General features: G+C 44.6%; 1 non-coding gene across 1 annotated transcript; it reads right to left on the bottom strand.

Annotated features, from left to right (window-relative positions):
- Positions 1–271: 271 nt before the first annotated feature.
- Positions 272–366, bottom strand: LOC134953870 (small nucleolar RNA U13). The gene has a single exon (XR_010185836.1). It is a non-coding gene; the product is annotated as a small nucleolar RNA U13 (small nucleolar RNA).
- Positions 367–19,423: the final 19,057 nt, after the last annotated feature.

The following is a 19,423-nucleotide window of genomic DNA, read 5'->3' as shown; positions in this document are numbered from 1 at the left end:
GTTAATAATACTATGGGATCAAAATGACCCCCAAATTCTATGATTTAAGCTGTTTTTGAGGGGTTTTTTTTGTAAAAAAACACCTGAATCCAAAACACACCCGAATCCGCCAAAAAATTTTCAGGGAGGTTTTGCCAAAACGCGTCCGAATCCAAAACACGGCCGCAGAACCGTATCCAAAACCAAAACACAAAACCCGAAAAATTTCCGGTGCACATCACTAGGCAAACATCCCACAGACACTCCGGGGCTTATAGGGGACAGATCCTTTAATCAGAGGAGTAATGTGCCGAGTCGTAACAGAGGGATTGCACATGTCACACAGCCGTGTGAACTCTCATTCATCACGTTTATGAACCAGAAGATCTGTCAAGGGACACAGAGAGGATTTTGTCAGCTCACAACCCAGCGTTAGTAGCAGAGAACTGTATAACAAAGTTTGCCCACAGACCTGCAGCGTTTATTCATATAACAGGATATACTTAAATATACACAGCACTAATTCAACTTCGCCCCCCTTGTTGCACCCTGACACAGTGGTGAAGGAAGGATCAGCGTCCTTGCATGGAAGGAGGGAAAAATGGCGCCGAGTAGTGTGCTGGCTGACTGAGGAAAAAGTCCCGCCCCCGCAATGGCGCGCTTCTCCTCAGTGTAGATTACTACATTTTTATACTGGCGGGGGTTAGGACTGTGCCACCGCACTATATGCCCTTATGTGCCAGTGTTAAAAGAGGATTTTATGCTGCCCAGGGCACCCCCCCCAGCGCCCTGCATCCTGCAGTGCCTGTTATGTGTGGGAGCATGGCGCGCAGCATACCATATGCTGCGCTGTACCTCAGAAAGCTGTCACTGAAGAGAAGTCTTCTTTTTCTTCTGCTACTCACCTGTCTTCTGACTTCTGGCTTTGTAAGGGGGTGATGGCAGGCTGCGGGAGTGAGCATCTAGGCGTACCCAGCGATCAGCACCCTCAAGAGCTAATGGTGTCCTGTAGCCAAAAGCAGAGCCCTTGAACTCACTAGAAGTGGGTCATACTTCTCTCCCCTAAGTCCCACGAAGCAGGGAAACTGTTGCCAGCAGCCTCACTGAACATAATAAAAAACCTAACATAAGTCTTTTTCAGAGAAACTCAGTAGAGCTCCCCTGTAGTGCGTCCAGTCTCACTGGGCACAATTCTAAAACTGGAGTCTGGAGGAGGGGCATAGCGGGAGAAGCCAGTTCACACCCTTTGAAAGTCTTAAAGTGCCCATGTCTCCTGCGGATCCCGTCTATACCCCATGGTTCTAATGGTGACCCCAGCATCCTCTAGGACGTATGAGAAATAATGGTCTGAAATTTCCTCCATTTGTACACAATTTGTTTGACTGTTGATTGGTGAAGTCCAATCTCTTTAGACATGGTTTTGTAACCTTAACCAGCCTGATGAGCATCAACAGCCCTTATTCTGAGGTCCTCAGAAATTTTCTTTGCTCGGGTTGGTAACGCTGGTCACCATACCGACGGAGGGATCCCGGCATTTAGATGGCCGGCGGGAGTAGGGGGGGGGGGGGGGGAGGGCAACGAAGCCCCTTGCGGCAGTGGCGGATCTAGACTTAACTTTTAGGGGGGGGCGGTTTAAGAATTATGACTCCTCCCCCTAATCATAGCCCCTCCCACTTAGTAATGCCCTTCCCGTTCGCTTCTAAAATTTCCTATTGTTGCCATTACTAATAAAATGTTGCCAGTTAGTGGAGAGAACCCTGCGCACTGGTGATACAGACTGCCAAATCGCCATTCCTTCCATCAGGGGTGGTAGAGGATAAGACAGTAGGGCAATTTAAACATGCATGGGATAGACACAAGGATATTCTTACAAAGAAATTCAACATTGAAGCACACTGTATGAGCTGAAATTCACATTATAGCACACTGTATGAGCCAACGTTATAGCACACTGTATGAGCCAAAATTCACTTTATAGCACACTGTATGAGCCAACGTTATAGCACACTGTATGAGCCAAAATTCACTTTATACAACACTGTATGAGCCAAAATTCACTTTATAGCACACTGTATGAGCCAAAATTCACTTTATAGCACACTGTATGAGCTAACGTTATAGCACACTGTATGAGCCAATGTTATAGCACACTGTATGAGCCGAAGTGCACATTATAGCACACTGTATGAGCCAAAATTCACTTTATAGCACACTGTATGAGCCAAAATTCACTTTATAGCACACTGTATGAGCCAACGTTATAGCACACTGTATGAGCCAATGTTATAGCACACTGTATGAGCCGAAGTGCACATTATAGCACACTGTATGAGCCAAAATTCACTTTATAGCACACTGTATGAGCCAAAATTCACTTTATAGCACACTGTATGAGCCAAAATTCACTTTATAGCACACTGTATGAGCCAACGTTATAGCACACTGTATGAGCCAATGTTATAGCACACTGTATGAGCCGAAGTGCACATTATAGCACACTGTATGAGCCAAAATTCACTTTATAGCACACTGTATGAGCCAAAATTCACTTTATAGCACACTGTATGAGCCAAAATTCACTTTATAGCACACTGTATGAGCCAAAATTCACTTTATAGCACACTGTATGAGCCAAAATTCACTTTATAGCACACTGTATGAGCCAACGTTATAGCACACTGTATGAGCCAATGTTATAGCACACTGTATGAGCCGAAGTGCACATTATAGCACACTGTATGAGCCAAAATTCACTTTATAGCACACTGTATGAGCCAAAATTCACTTTATAGCACACTGTATGAGCCAAAATTCACTTTATAGCACACTGTATGAGCCAACGTTATAGCACACTGTATGAGCCAATGTTATAGCACACTGTATGAGCCGAAGTGCACATTATAGCACACTGTATGAGCCAAAATTCACTTTATAGCACACTGTATGAGCCAAAATTCACTTTATAGCACACTGTATGAGCCAAAATTCACTTTATAGCACACTGTATGAGCCAACGTTATAGCACACTGTATGAGCCAACGTTATAGCACACTGTATGAGCCAACGTTATAGCACACTGTATGAGCCAATGTTATAGCACACTGTATGTGCCAAAATTCACTTTATAGCACACTGTATGAGCCAATGTTATAGCACACTGTATGAGCCGAAGTGCACATTATAGCACACTGTATGAGCCAAAATTCACTTTATAGCACACTGTATGAGCCAATGTTATAGCACACTGTATGAGCCAATGTTATAGCACACTGTATGAGCCAATGTTATAGCACACTGTATGAGCCAATGTTATAGCACACTGTATGAGCCAATGTTATAGCACACTGTATGAGCCAATGTTATAGCACACTGTATGAGCCAATGTTATAGCACACTGTATGAGCCGAAGTGCACATTATAGCACGCTGAATGAGGCAACAGAATGCAGGGACATAATGCCGGGAGAAGAGAGGAGGGGGGAGAAATGGGACACACACACACAACACACACACACACACCTAATCATTGATGGAGGCCGGGTCCTGCCGCGATATTGGGAACGGGTGCCGAGCGGTGCAGCGAGGCGGAGGACGAAGACAGAGAGAGAGCGTCCTCCTGACGCGCGTACAGGAAGGAGGGGGCGTGCTCAGATCAGAGGTCACTGTACGCGCGTCAGGACGCTCCTCTCTCTCCTCGTCCGCCGCCGCGCTGCACCGCTCTCCAACCCGTTCCCAATACCGCAGCGGGACCCGGCCTCCATCCCGCTGCCGGTATATGTAGGGGGGGCGTTCGCCCTGATCGCCCCCCGCTAAATCCGCCACTGCCTTGCGGGTCTCCTGACTGCCGGTCACATAACTACATCATCTTTGCTCATGGCATGATACACTTCCACAAACATGTTGTGAACATCTGACTTTGATAGATCCCTGTTCTTTTAAAAAGACAGGTTGTCCACTCACACCTGGGGGTATATTTGCTAAATGTCAATTTTGTTTGTTTGTTTAATTTTAAATCGATTTTAATCATTTAAAAATAAATATAAAAAATCATCTGCTGTGTGTTTTAAACCTGGAAGCCAAACATAGATTAAAATCGATCTAAAATCGATCTAACATCGAACGAAAACAAACAAAATCGGCCTTTAGTAAATATACTCCCTGATTGTCATCCCATAGATTGAAAATACCTGACTCTAATTTCAACTTTAAAATATCTGCTTAGCCTAAAGGTTCACATACTTTTGCCACTCACATGTTATTACTCAATAAAAAATTAGTACGTCTAATTTTTTGGTCTCATTTGTTTTATTTGGTTCTCTTTATCTACTTTTAGGACTTTTGTGAAAATCTGAGGTAGTTTTAGGGCAAATTTCAGCAGAAATATAGACAATTTTGAAGAGTTCACAAACTTTCAAGCACCACCGTAAATGTGTGCCTCTGCTCCACTTTGGTGTTTGTATATTTGACTGTCTGTATGACTGGTGATTCATTTCTCCTCTGCCCCGTGGGAATACATGGTGCATGACTTGCTGTGAAATCTAGTTTTTCAGACTTGGGTGAGGGTTTTATTTCTCCTTGTTACTTTTCAGTAGCATGGACGCCAATGTGGCTCACCAGTGGTTTGGCGCCTCTTTCTCTGAGCTGTTGTTTTTTAATGTTTGCTGCTTGGGTGGCATGAGCCAGTCAGTGGTGCAGGAAGAGTTAGCCATGCAGTGCTGGTTGGCTACAGCTGCGCATTATTCGGTACCTTTTTTGTGTGGAACATACTATAGTTTGGCCGGTATTGAATCGCACGGGAGCTTTGTTTGAATGGTGTTCTTGATGCTTCTGTTGAAATTCTAAAAGCTCTCAACATCATTTGAATTTGAAAGAGGTGGCCAGCGGTGAAACTACTGGTAGTGCAGCTGGTACATTGCACCAGGGCCTGTGTCAATGAAAGGGCCCGCAGCCGGCAATATTAGTTATACTAATAATGAGTCTGTGATTCATTATTGTACATTGGCCAGTCAGTCACTGTAGGCCCGTATTCAAGAAACTGGCAGTTCGGAGAAGAGAAGGTGATGGTGCCCTCCCCTTATGGAGCCACTATGGCAGGACCAGGCATGTCCCCTTCTTTTCCTTTACCATGCTCCCTCATGCCCATAAGACCAAGGCCGCCCCCTTAATCCTCAGACCACCCCTTCTTCCCTGCTCCATAGGGCAAGGCCTACCCTCTTCATCTCAGCTCACCCCCTTCTTCCCTTCTGCCCTGCTCCCTCCTGTCCCTAAATCCTTGCCCACTCCCTTCTTTCCCTCAGCATGCCCCCTAAATGATGAAGTGGCCCTGGCAGGGACAGGAGGGGCCCCTGTGTGCACCCCCCCAGAACTCACAGGGCAGCGATTGCTGCTGGTCACACACAGGGGGTAATTCTGAGTTGATCGCAGCAGAAATTTTGTTAGCAATTGGGCAAAACCATGTGCACTGCAGGGGAGGCAGATATAACACGTGCAGAGAGAGTTAGATTTGGGTGGGTTATTTTGTTTCTGTGCAGGGTAAATACTGGCTGCTTTATTTGTACACTGCAATTTAGATTGCAGATTGAACACACCCCACCCAAATCTAACTCTCTCTGCACATGTTATATCTGCCTCCCCTGCAGTGCACATGGTTTTGCCCAATTGCTAACAAAATTCCTGCTGCGATCAACTCAGAATTACCCCCACAGGGAGGAAGTGCAGGCCGGATACAGCACTTTTCATGGATGATCTTCTTGTTTCTGTAGAAACAGCACCGAGCTGCTGCACCTTCTTACCGGTTCCCCCCTATCCTGTGTATGTCCTACTGAAGGGTCACATGGCACTGTGACAGCAGCCCCTCCATGTTCTGGGATCAACACAACTGTACATAGGACCCCTTCCCTGTTCCCTCATGTCCACAAGGCTAGAGGCATCACCTTCATCCCCTCAGCCTGCCCCTTCTTCCTTTCTTCCCTGTACCTCGTGACCATAATGCCAGGGCCACAGCCTTCATCCCCTCAACCCGCCCCTTCTTCCCCTCTGCCTGGCTCTTTCCCAACCTAAAGACCAGGGTGTCCCCCTCCTTCAACTCTACCGTGCCGCCCTCATTCTACTCAGTATCGGTAAGTTCATATGGAGAGAGGAACTGGTATGTTTTAATATTATTGTGAGGAATGTAGTAGTTATGTAGTGTGGTGAGTAGGGGGGCGTAGTGAAGTGATGTAATGTTGGAAGTAGGGAGTATGTAGGAGGGATATAGTGTAGTGATGTTGTGCAGCATGCATGGGGGATGCAGTGCAGTGATGTAGTGCATTGTGTAGGAGGGATGTAGTATAGTGATGTAGTGTGGCGTGTGTGGAGTGTAGTATAGTGATGTTCTGCGGTGTATGGGGGGATGTAGTGTAGCCCAAAGCATATTTTTGCACCTGGGCCCACCACTCCCTAGTTCCGCAACTGCAGGTGGCTCACAGTGAATCTTAACAAACCTGTACCATCTATTGCCCCTAGATCTAGTTATCGGAAGCTTACTTTATTTTTAGACTTTTCATATATTGTTGATCCTTTCTTCTCTATTCACCTTATAGTGTATCACATATATATGAATATTTAATATGGGATATACAGCAATGAGTACACATTAGTATGCATTGTTCATAGAATCAAGATGACAAATAAAGGTTGCTACCTGACCAATTTTTGCCCTCATTGCTGATAAAGGATTTGTCTATGAATGGATGGTCAGTGCCTATCAGGTTTTGACAGTGCTAACACTTAAGGTCCTCTAAATATTTGCATTTTGTTTAATGGAGTAATATGAGTATCAATGCACCAATATTGCAGCAATAAATGATGCATCACGTAGTATTTAATGTAGAGTCCTATGCATAGCCTGCGACTACAGTATTCCCTGCTAGCTCTTACATGCATGCATAGAATGATGTCAGTAAAATAAGGAGGGTATATTTCCCAGTAGAGGTATCTGATAGCATAACTGGAATGGGAGTGGCTACAAGTCATAGGCATGACAAGGGGTGTGCAGACCAGGTGCGGGTGTTATCCTTTCAGGGGGTGACATCACAATTTCGTGAGAGTGACAGGGACGCGGGTGCTGCACTATGACATTATAGTGCAGTGCCTGGCTCCTGTCTCTGGGAATGCTGGATACGCCCCTGGCCCCTGTAGTGATGTAACAGGGGCTTTCCCAGAGGCTACGCCCCAGATTGACATCCCCAGCCACACACATTCACATACTACCACAAGCTGTCTTTGCTGTGCTAATGACTGTACCTCACCTCTTTCTTGATCACCATTTACCTCTCTAGCACTCAGGATTTTATGTACAGTAGGCTGCCCATCCTATGAAATACCTTTCTATGCTCTGCTAGATTTTCATCTTACCTCTCAGTCTTCAAATGTGACCTGCTGCAAGTAATGTTTTTTTCCCATTCTGTTGTAGTTTACCAGTCATCCACATAGCTGTGCAGTCTGTCAGTCTCTACCCTATTCTACTTTTTTCTGTCAATTGTGTCAACCCACATCCCCTATAGATTGTAAGCTTTTGTGAACAAAGCACTCTCCCAAAGGCCAGATACAGTATCAGGGTCTATGCACTTACAAAAAAATCACTGTTACTATTTCAAAGCAGGAGGCGAATGCTGTAATTATTACTACCCGCCACCATTTTTCTGATCGCATCGGCTGCGTGTGACATCAGCCTCCCCGATTATGCCCACCATTTCTCCGTTGCTGTCCCCATTTCTCTGTCGTCACCCCCCCAATGATCCGTCTCCATCTGGGAAATGGAGTGTTGCCGTCCCTCCCTGCACATGCGCCCGTATCCTCTTGGCAAGTTTTAGCGGTTGGATTGCGTATTGCGATCCAACCTGAATTAAGCCCTCAGTACCCCTAAGGCCTTGTCAAGATGCTGATTTGCTCTCCCCCAATAGCACATTTTAGAAATAGCAAACCACAGAAAGAGAATACATACTATGGGGGTCATTCCGAGTTGTTCGCTCGTTGCCGATTTTTGCTATACTGCGATTAGTCGCTTACTGCGCATGCGCAAGGTTCGCAGAGCGCATGCGCTTAGTTATTTTACACAAAAGTCAGGTATTTTACTCACGGCATAACAAAGCTTTTTCATCGCTGTGCTGATCGTAGTGTGATTGACAGGAAGTGGGGGTTTCTGGGCGGAAACTGGCCGTTTTATGGGAGTGTGCGGAAAAACGCAGGCGTTCGAGTTGCAAAACGCAGGAGTGGCTGGAGAAACGGGGGAGTGGTTGGGCAAACGCTGGGTGTGTTTGTGACGTCAAACCAGGAACGAAAAGGACTGAGCTGGTCGCAATGGCTGAGTAAGTCTGGAGTTACTCAGAAACTGCTAAGAAATTTCTATTTGCAATTCTGCTAATCTTTCGTTCGCACTTCTGCTAAGCTAAGATACACTCCCAGAGGGCGGCGGCTTAGCGTGTGCAATGCTGCTAAAAGCAGCTAGCGAGCGAACAACTCGGAATCACCCCCTATATGAGAGCGGTTGAGATGCCATTGGTCACATGGTCTACCACAGCATCCTGACACTAAATATGCCGACATCGGAGGGGGTCTGTTTTTCTCAATGTTTTTATGTAAATCTGGCTTTTAAAAAAAAAATTAATGTGGATCTGCCTATTTCAATGTATTTTATGTGGATCTTTATCTATCTATCTATCTATCTATCTATCTATCTATCTATCTATCTATCTATCTATCTATCTGTAGAATCCCAATATATGTAGTATAGATTCTGGTTTATTGTGTGTATGTGAATTTACAGAAGTTTTTTCTCCTATATTTCTGTATTTGTATAGTTTTATATATTATATGATGATAGATTGATATGTTATAATAACAGGGGGAAAAAGAAAATGCTAGTACACACTCTAAGCCCTAAGAACACTGGTTACAACAATTATAATAAAATTCTAGAATGTAACATGGAGTAAAATTTAGGCTCTTAACTCAATTTTTGGCCAAAAATATGGGCCCAGCTACCAAGGCTCGGTGATCTCATCAGGTAGGATCCTAACATCACTAATACTGATATATTATATAAATTTATCCAGGTCATAGTGCCCCTTCTTATATAAAGACAGCAAATTCAAGGACCCATACTAATTAAAGCACCTAAGGACAGGTGGGTGGGGTGCTAGTCTAGGCAGAAGGTGTGCCTCTACCTTTGAGTGTACATACATACCTGACCAGTGTCGGACTGGGGCATGAAGGGCCCACCGGGGGGAATGCTGCTGTAGGGGCCTATGCTTAAAGGTGTAGCCAGGTTCCAGTGGGGGCGTGGCCAGCCACCACAGAGGTTTGGCTAACCATTACATGTTCTGTGTCCCTTGGTAAATATATAATAAACCAAATTATTGTGAAGTATAATGTAATATATGTATAATGCATAAATCCAGTGCACTAGGATAGTCTGGAACTTAATCCCTAGAGGAGGAGCAGGGCCCACCAGTAGTTCCCCTGTGGGCCAGTCCGACCCTGTACCTGATCACTGGTGGCCTTTTCTTCTTCTTCTTCTTCATCATCATCATCATCATCATCATCATCATCATCATCATCATAATAATAATAAAAAGTTGTGTCATTTGGTTGGCTGGCAGGCTCCCTAAGGCTTACATGGTAATAGACAGCCTCCTGGATTGCCTTATATATAATCCAGTCTTGACTCTCCCTTACACAGTCGCCCAAACCCCAGATTAACAGACCACCTTCCCAGTGGCAGGGTACTATTAAAATAATAAAATAAAAAAGTCCCTTGAGCACCTAGTCCACTCGATTCATCCATGCCACACTTCTGTTTACAGGGGTCTATTCATTAAACTTATTTAGTATGAAAACTGCTGTTTCCAAATGGTTTTGGAAATGGCAGTATGGCTGTATCTACCAAACATTAACCACAAATATCGTTAACCTTTGTAGCACATGGGATACCTTTTTTACTTACTGTTTTCTCTGTCTCGAAAAAAGGTTTTAAAGTGCCATGAAAACAAATCTGTTATTTCCGCAAATAGCAGCAATAACAGATGAAACACACAGATATGTTCTTATACACTTTCCTTTTTTTTGCTTCTTTTGGCATGAAATGCTTAGCATGGCTAAGAAACTCCACCATGAATAGCCATTGACGATTGGATGTATTACCAATTATTTGTTTTGTGGCAAAAGAATTTGTATAAAGTAATAGATTAAAATAGCATATTTTAAGAAAAATCGCAAGGTGTGGCTATGTTACTGATTCCATTGTATGGCTAATCTGGCCATATTGGTTAAATGGGGAAAGGTGTATGTGGTGGATACATCTGTATTGGGGCAAAACTGCATTGGGAATTCAACATATGTAGTACGTGAGTTATGTCAATATAATTTATAGTACAGTATAATACTATACAATAAAATAATAACCAATGGCAATACTTCCTTTTTTGAGCACAGGAAAAAGTCCTGAGTATACACAGTAATTTACTTTATTTCAAGTACCACAAATTTACGAATGAACTTGAAGACAATCCTCCCACATGGTTTCATTCTCTGTTCTGCATCAATAGAAGGAAGCTTGAAAAGGTCAGGATTTCTTCATGGTGGAGAATATGCCAAATCTATAGGGATATCCCTAATTTAGTTAATAGAAAAACACAGATTTAAATCGAATCTCAGTTCCTCTTTTGGTGCAGATACTATTTGCTGAGTGATGTGTTTAGGTTGTATGCATCATGGTTATAGTATGTCAATCAGTTCAAAAGAAACAATCACATTGAAATGGGAAGGTGCTGAAAAAACTTACAAAGTTCACATTTTAACTTGGATACGTTGTATGCTAAGATTTCTGAACGAGTTTTATCATACACAATGATTTTTAAATCTTGTTGCGTATAATAAATGGTGCTCCAGCCAATCAGCTCCCAGCTGTCATTTTTTCAAACACATGACAGGAGCTGATTGGCTGGAGCTCCATTTATCATACACAACCAGTTTTAAAACTCATTGCGTATGATAAAACTAATTGATAAATCAGCATCTAAATATGAATAACGATGGTGGAACTATTGGTGGGCCCCAAGGTAAAGGAGACTGGGCCGTGCAATCATAAGAGCAGAGCTGGGAATCTTCTAAGCATGAGCAACTTCAATTTAACTGTGCACGAACTATTCAGGAGCATGCTCATTTCAATAGAATGGAGGGCCTTATGTGATGGACCGGCATTGCAAGATCCTCCTGGAATGTAATGCTTCACCCAGACCCAAATTTTACTATAGCGTTCAGACATATTGGGGGTCTTTCCGAGTTGATCGCTAGCTGCCGTTGGTCGTAGAGCAGCGATCAGGCTAAAAATCAGCATTACTGTGCATGCGTATGCACCGCAATGCACACGCGCGACGTACGGGTACAAAGGCATTTGTTGTTTTGCACAGGTTCTAGCGAAGTTTTCAGTCGCACTGACGGCCGCAAGAAGATTGACAGGAAGGGGGCGTTTCTGGGTGTCAACTGACATTTTCAGGGAGTGTTTGCAAAAACGCAGGCTTGTCTGAAAAACGCAGGTGTGGCAGGGCGTTTGCTGGGCGGGTGTATGACGTCAAATCCGGACATGAATAGGCTGAAGTGATTGCAAGCGCTGAGTAGGTTCAGAGCTACTCAGAAACGGCACAAACTGTTTTTGCAGAGCTCGGCTGCACAGGCGTTCGCACTTCTGCTAAGCTAAAATACACTTCCCAGTGGGTGGCGGCATAGTTTTTGCATGGCTGCTAAAACTAGCTAGTGAGCGATCAACTCGGAATGACCCCCATTGTGTTGCATTGCATGAAATGAATGTCAAGTTTATAATTTGCTTGTTTTATATGCTCAGGTTGCACACAAGGCATATGCAAATAGCAGTATTCAATGGTAACACAGCAGTGGCTATAATAATGGTATATGGTCTCACATACAGTAAAGATGGTGACAAGTGCACATACTCAGTAGCCTGTCGATGACATTATCAGGTTGGAGGTCAGACCTTCTAGATCCTAGTCCCTGGTTTACATGCAGCATAGGAGTTCACTGCATTATAACATGTCCGTCCTAATCTGAGTTTGACGCAACTTGTCCAGATCTGTCTTTCCATGAAATAGGGTGTTTCAAGGTGGGTACTGGACAGTGACAATGTGGTCAAACCCTGACTTGTGGGCATGTCATAAGGAGTGTTGGGGTGTGTATCAAAAGCTACTTTTCATGCTTATGGGGAAGAAAAGCCGATTTCTGACTTATCTATGGAACCTAGCATGGGGTTAGTGCAAATACAGATACTAATGGTGGCAAGTTCCGTGCCCAGCGTTAAATAAATGGGTGGCACCAGTTTCAACTTGCACATGTTCAAATCCCCCACATGAGTTAATGAGAAAGTTGTACTAGCATAAGGTAGTAAATCTGGCTGCCCTGGTTGCCCACAATTGCAGCCACTTCACTGCGATTCAGTATAATTCCCAAAATATGGAATGCAAAATGGCATAGTACCGATTAGCCCCTATGTGACTGAAAGCAAAACATTACATAATCCAATGAAAATCCCTGTAAAACTTTCATCAGCAGGGAAGCTTTAACTTATGACTCAGTTTTATAATTACTCAAAATTGAATTATTGCAGTGTTTAAAAACAAGGGACTAGAAGTATACAACCTGCTTTAGGGAAAAATCCCTTTGCCTGCTGTCACAAAAGGGATTTTCCTGACACATGTTGGGTATACTGTAGCAGCAAAGAGCATGTATCATGAATAATCCCTTGTCAGGTATCCACACAGAGATTGTACCTGGAATGAATAGTATTTTACTACAGTATTGCCTTTGTGTTTGTACTTTCCAAGAGGAAACAATATTAATGCCTGTTGTGTTTGTAAACCTCAGATATTGAATGGGATGCGCAGCATCTCTGTGTTAAACTATATCAAGGTAATATTAGAAAATCAACAAATGATTTCTTTAAAATGTATTTAAAACATGAAAAATTAAGGACATTTTATTATCAAAATTCTGCAAAAATCTATATTAATATATATGACATGTATCAGTACTTGAACTTTTCTCATACAATGAAATGAATGTGTTACAGCAGTTAGGAGAGCACCTAAGAACAGAGTCTGGGTAATTTATAATGGCAGAAAAGGAGGTAGTGGGATCGTATCTCCTATATAATAACCCAGATCTGTGACTCTCTGCCTGTGTGTCTAATGCTGGGCGTGGCTAGAAGCTTTCATTGGGTTAGCAGCAGGTCTATCACACCCAGTCCACAGCTGATTGAGCGAAGAATGCCCTCCCACACAGGTTACATCCAATGGGAGGCTCTGCCCTTTGGCTGCTGTGTGTTCCCAGAGCAGGATTAACAATGGGACTGATAGAGCTGCAGATCCAGGCCCACACCCCAAAACAGGACACTGCATCTGCAGCAACATACCCTCCAACAATTTACACATAAAGGAATAAATAGAGATAGTCTGGCGCTATGGTTACTGTGAAAAGTGCCTGCAGCTATGTTCAAGGTTTGGTTCGTAACCTAAAAATAGAGAATATACAAAAAAGGAAAAAGAACAGCGCTGGCACTTTTACACTAAAAAAATATTTAATTGATTTAATATCACATATTAAAATACATCCTTCATATCCATATCCTGTAAAAACAATTATAATATATGTTAATTAAGCTATATATCCCACCGGATAATTCCGCTCTATATACCGAACCAGAGAAAACTGTTCCTCACTGATTTTATATAATTATATACAGCTGAATTTAAAGGTAGATATTATTTCTTTATGTGCTTTTGACAATAAATCATGACCGCATAGATGTTATCAATCGATACAATTGTCCAGCTGATAGATATATTTCCTCAGTTATTATGATGAGCAATTATCCGGTCAGTTAATTCACACAGATTGCAGTTCTTTTGGCAAACGTATACAGCCAATAAATTATACCTTCCCGGTAAACTTCCTCACACCATTACATTTTCAACCAGTGTGAGCTATAATTATTCTGTTTTGTAATTATAGTTTCTTGTGAAGATGATAGACTGTGCACAGATGTACAGCTTTGCACATATCGCATAGATACCTCTCCCGGCTGTCGCTTCCATAAACAGCCTTATCCGGAGTCCACTGCCTGGTGGATAGCAGGTATAATCTCAGGTGTTATCCGTAGGTATTAGTGTCTCTGGCCGGCCAGTAATAAATGAAGGTGTCTCACCAAAGGCTCTTTAGCAGTGCATCCGACAAACGCGTTTCCCCGCTTAGATATACAGCTCAGCGGTTTCCTCAGTGTCCAATTTATAATGGCAGAAAAGGAGGTAGTGGGATCGTATCTCCTATATAATAACCCAGATCTGTGACTCTCTGCCTGTGTGTCTAATGCTGGGCGTGGCTAGAAGCTTTCATTGGGTTAGCAGCAGGTCTATCACACCCAGTCCACAGCTGATTGAGTGAAGAATGCCCTCCCACACAGGTTACATCCAATGGGATCTGCCCTTTGGCTGCTGTGTGTTCCCAGAGCAGGATTAACAATGGGACTGATAGAGCTGCAGATCCAGGCCTACACCCCAAAACAGGACACTGCATCTGCAGCAACATACCCTTCAACAATTTACACATAAAAATCGTTACAAATTCGAAAAGGGGGCGTGGCCACGGGTAAAGTGGAGTGGCCATGCCCCTTTTCCTATACTTTCAATGGACGTTTGGAGAGCCAAAAATCGGTACAGACCATAAAAAAAAGGTACTGTACCTGCTAAAAAGGTACAGTTGGAAGGTATGCCACTGCATCTGCAGCAAGTCCCTGCGCTGTAGATAGGGGAGAGGGGAGTTTTACTGCAGCGTCCTATGCCCTGCTGCCAGTCCGCCTGCTCCATTCAGCATCAACAATCCCCACTCCCTAGCCACGACGCAGATGTAACAAAAGCTGCTGCAGCGACCAGCATAGATGTGCATGATAGTGGTGCAGCGGAAGGCTTTCATAGCCCTCCCTGCGCCACATACTCTCTGAGCCCCAGAGCCTCCTCTGCGCATGATGTCACAGAAGTGCCTCCCCGCCACAGCTGCGCCCAGATCCCCAATGTCCCTGACTCTGCAACACAGCACCTGGCCTGGAAGCCCTGAGATGGCTAATGTAATGGATAGAGTGGGGTGATATCGCGGAGGGTAATGTCTGGACGCTGAATCTTTTAACCTTTTACACTGATTCAGCCAGTCAGTCAGTTTTGCCAGCCAGTCACTATTGTTAGCGCTGGTGCCCCAACGCGCCGCATAACAGGGAAGTAGATGCACTAAATAAACTACAGCTCCCAGCAGCCCTTACCGCAGAAGCATTCCAGCCCTTAGGGCTGCTGGGAGCTGTAGTTTATTGAGTGCATCTTCTTCCCTGTAATGCGGCGCATTGGGGCACCGGCGCTCACAATAGTGACTGGCTGCTTGGCTGCTGTGCAAGTCTCCGGGAAAGCCACTGCCAAAGGGAGTACAGCAGCTTAGCTACTTCCAGGAAGAGAAGCAGAAGAAGCATTACCACCCCTCCCCCACTTGCAGTACCTCCAGGCCCCATCCGCGGCACCCCCACTCCACCTCCCACGGTATCTCCAGACCCCCTCCCCTACCCACAGCACCCCCACACCCACCCCACCCGCTGCACACCTGCAACCACTCCTCCCCCACCCGCATTGGTTCCGGACCCCCACCTGCAGCACCTCCGCAACCGACCCTCCCCCACCCACGGCACCCCCGGACCCCATCCGTGTCTCCCCCGCACCCGCCACTCCCCCAACCACAGCACGTACTAGGTGATTCATCAGGCCCTGCGTGCGCTGTTCATGCCGTTGCAAGGGGGTTTGACCCCTTAACCATAGCACGCTCTTTGTCCGTGCAATGTTTAACCACTCACACAATTATGATTGGAGGTAGTACTCCATATAATAAAAATATTGCACGCCACAAGGGTGTGCAAGGGTTAAGGGGGCGTAGCCCCTCACAACGGTGTTAAGAGCGCCCGTAGGGCATGATGAATCACCTAGTTATTTGTTTGTATGGTTGTGCCAGTCTATAGGTTTATTTACAACTTTGTGGAGTATGTCTTAATGTATATATACACTGTATAAACAATACAGGACAAGAATGTTAGAGCGCACATTAGATACCAAAGATATATTAATCAACAGTGGCAGATGCTGCCCCTGGGCTGCAGCACCGACCAAAGACTGCAGGGGGAAGCCGGCCAGCACATATAAACATACGAGTAAAGTTGCATGTAACATGTGCTGGCTTCCTTACCTAGGGATCAGCAGCCGCAGCATGCATGGGACACAGTGCTCAGTCTGTCTATTTTCAATAAGCCTCCCCCAGACTCTCTTTGGCTGGTTCCACAGGAGTCAGTGGGAGGGCTTATTGAAAAAAGACAGGCTGAGCACTTTGTGCCTGTGTCCCATGCGTGTTGCGGCTGCTGATCCCCGGGAGAGGAAGCCAGCACATATAATACATACAACTTTACATGTATGTTTATATGTGCTGGCCTGCTCCCCCATGCAGTCTTTGGTTGGCGCTGCAGCGCAGGGGCAGCAGCCGCAGCTTCTAATCACTATACCAAATATTTGTGATTTAGAGGCATATTTATTACAATCAACATTTCAGATGCAGATGTGATATGATAAAATCTCCCAAATCAAATATTGCATGCAGTTAGAGAGGATGGAATGTACTAAATGGAAAATGCGGTAAAACCTGGTTTACTGCATTTTCTGAATGTACTAAGCCCCAGCACCGGAGGGGGTCGCCAGCTTTTGCTTATGCCTTGCGGCCACCGAATGCGCAGAATGACTCCTGTGCGGAAATCCGTAAGTCGGGGAGCCGCAGGAGATCATGAAGGATAGCTAACGGAAGAGCTGTCCTTCGCAATGCTAATCGCATATGTAAGTACATATGCAATTAGCATTGTGATGAACGGCAGTGATGGGCGGCAATGTCATTGAGTACATCCCGCCCAGAGCTTGTAAGAATTCTCTGTCCCTGTGAACGTCATGAGAGTCTGTCCTGTTTCGTTATGTTCTTTTGTAATATGTTTCCCCACCACTAGGGGTCACTAGGTCTCCTGACTAATTACATGGACAACACCTGAAATTGGTCTATTTCGGGTGCCTGGGCCCAGCAGGCATTGTTGGTTATTGAATTATGTTTCCTGCCTGAGATCTGGATTCCTGTGTTGGTCTTGTGTATGTTGATCTCATGCTTCCAGCTTCGTCACTGTATTTCTTTATCTATATTGGTTTCCAGTTTTAGCTAAAGGTCAGCAACCCTTAAGGAACCTCCGTACCAGTTCAGGTTATCCTTCTGTTATTATTTCTGGACTTCAGTTTGCTTACTATTCATACAAATCTTCTGCTTAATCAGTTATTCATCTTCATTATCAGTATTTGCATTATAAGAATACCTGCCTGTCTGCATATTACCCTGTGTGTGCATTACCAAGCTACCTGGATATCCTGAAATACCTGCTATCACTGTATCTGTCTGTGTACATTATTATTATATTATTATCCTTTATTTATATGGCGTCACAATTGTTCCGCAGCGCCCAATTACAGAGTACATAAACAAATAATCAAAACAGGAAAACAGCAACTTACAGTTGAAGACAATATAGGACAAGTACAGGGTAAATAAACATAGCTACATCAGCAAATGACACTGTAATAAGTATCAGGTGGCAGAAGACTGCTGGATTTGGTGCATATGAAGATTATTAAAGTAAGAAGGATAAGCACATGAGGGAAGAGGGCCCTGCTCTTGAGAGCAGACATTCTAAAGGGAAGGGGTAGACTGACAAGGGTGACACAGATAGGGTACATAGAGAGCGTGGAACAGAGGGTTAGGAGGAGATATGTAACATAGTAACATAGTAACTGAGGTGGAAAAATAAGAATTTACTTACCGATAATTCTATTTCTCGTAGTCCGTAGTGGATGCTGGGAACTCCGTAAGGACCATGGGGAATAGCGGCTCCGCAGGAGACTGGGCACAAAAGTAAAGCTTTAGGACTACCTGGTGTGCACTGGCTCCTCCCCCTATGACCCTCCTACAAGCCTCAGTTAGGATACTGTGCCCGGACGAGCGTACACAATAAGGAAGGATTTTGAATCCCGGGTAAGACTCATACCAGCCACACCAATCACACCGTATAACCTGTGATCTGAACCCAGTTAACAGCATGATAACAGAGGAGCCCCTGGAAAGATGGCTCACAACAATAATAACCCGATTTTTGTAACAATAACTATGTACAAGTATTGCAGACAATCCGCACTTGGGATGGGCGCCCAGCATCCACTACGGACTACGAGAAATAGAATTATCGGTAAGTAAATTCTTATTTTCTCTGACGTCCTAGTGGATGCTGGGAACTCCGTAAGGACCATGGGGATTATACCAAAGCTCCCAAACGGGCGGGAGAGTGCGGATGACTCTGCAGCACCGAATGAAAGAACTCCAGGTCCTCCTCAGCCAGGGTATCAAATTTGTAGAATTTAGCAAACGTGTTTGCCCCTGACCAAGTAGCTGCTCGGCAAAGTTGTAACGCCGAGACCCCTCGGGCAGCCGCCCAAGATGAGCCCACCTTCCTTGTGGAATGGGCTTTCACAGATTTTGGCTGTGGCAGGCCTGCCACAGAATGTGCAAGCTGAATTGTACTACAAATCCAGCGAGCAATAGTCTGCTTAGAAGCAGGAGCACCCAGCTTGTTGGGTGCATACAGGATAAACAGCGAGTCAGATTTCCTGACTCCAGCCGTCCTGGAAACATATATTTTCAGGGCCCTGACTACGTCCAGCAACTTGGAGTCCTCCAAGTCCCTAGTAGCCGCAGGTACCACAATAGGCTGGTTCAGGTGAAACGCTGAAACCACCTTAGGGAGAAATTGAGGACGAGTCCTCAATTCTGCCCTGTCCGAATGAAAAATTAGGTAAGGGCTTTTATAGGATAAAGCCGCCAATTCTGAGACACGCCTGGCTGAAGCCAGGGCCAACAGCATTACCACTTTCCATGTGAGATATTTTAAGTCCACAGTGGTGAGTGGTTCAAACCAATGTGATTTTAGGAACCCCAAAACTACATTGAGATCCCAAGGTGCCACTGGAGGCACAAAAGATGGTTGTATATGCAGTACCCCCTTGACAAACGTCTGAACTTCAGGAACTGAAGCCAGTTCTTTCTGGAAGAAAATTGACAGGGCCGAAATTTGAATCTTAATGGACCCTAATTTTAGGCCCATAGACAGTCCTGTTTGCAGGAAATGCAGGAAACGACCCAGTTGAAATTCCTCTGTAGGGGCCTTCCTGGCCTCGCACCACGCAACATATTTACGCCAAATACGGTGATAATGTTGTGCGGTTACATCCTTCCTGGCT

Source organism: Pseudophryne corroboree, chromosome 8 (assembly GCF_028390025.1).
Source record: "Pseudophryne corroboree isolate aPseCor3 chromosome 8, aPseCor3.hap2, whole genome shotgun sequence".
NCBI classification, from domain to species: domain Eukaryota; kingdom Metazoa; phylum Chordata; class Amphibia; order Anura; family Myobatrachidae; genus Pseudophryne; species Pseudophryne corroboree.
Note: the sequence above shows the minus strand (reverse complement) of the source record. Positions and strands in the feature narration are given on the sequence as shown.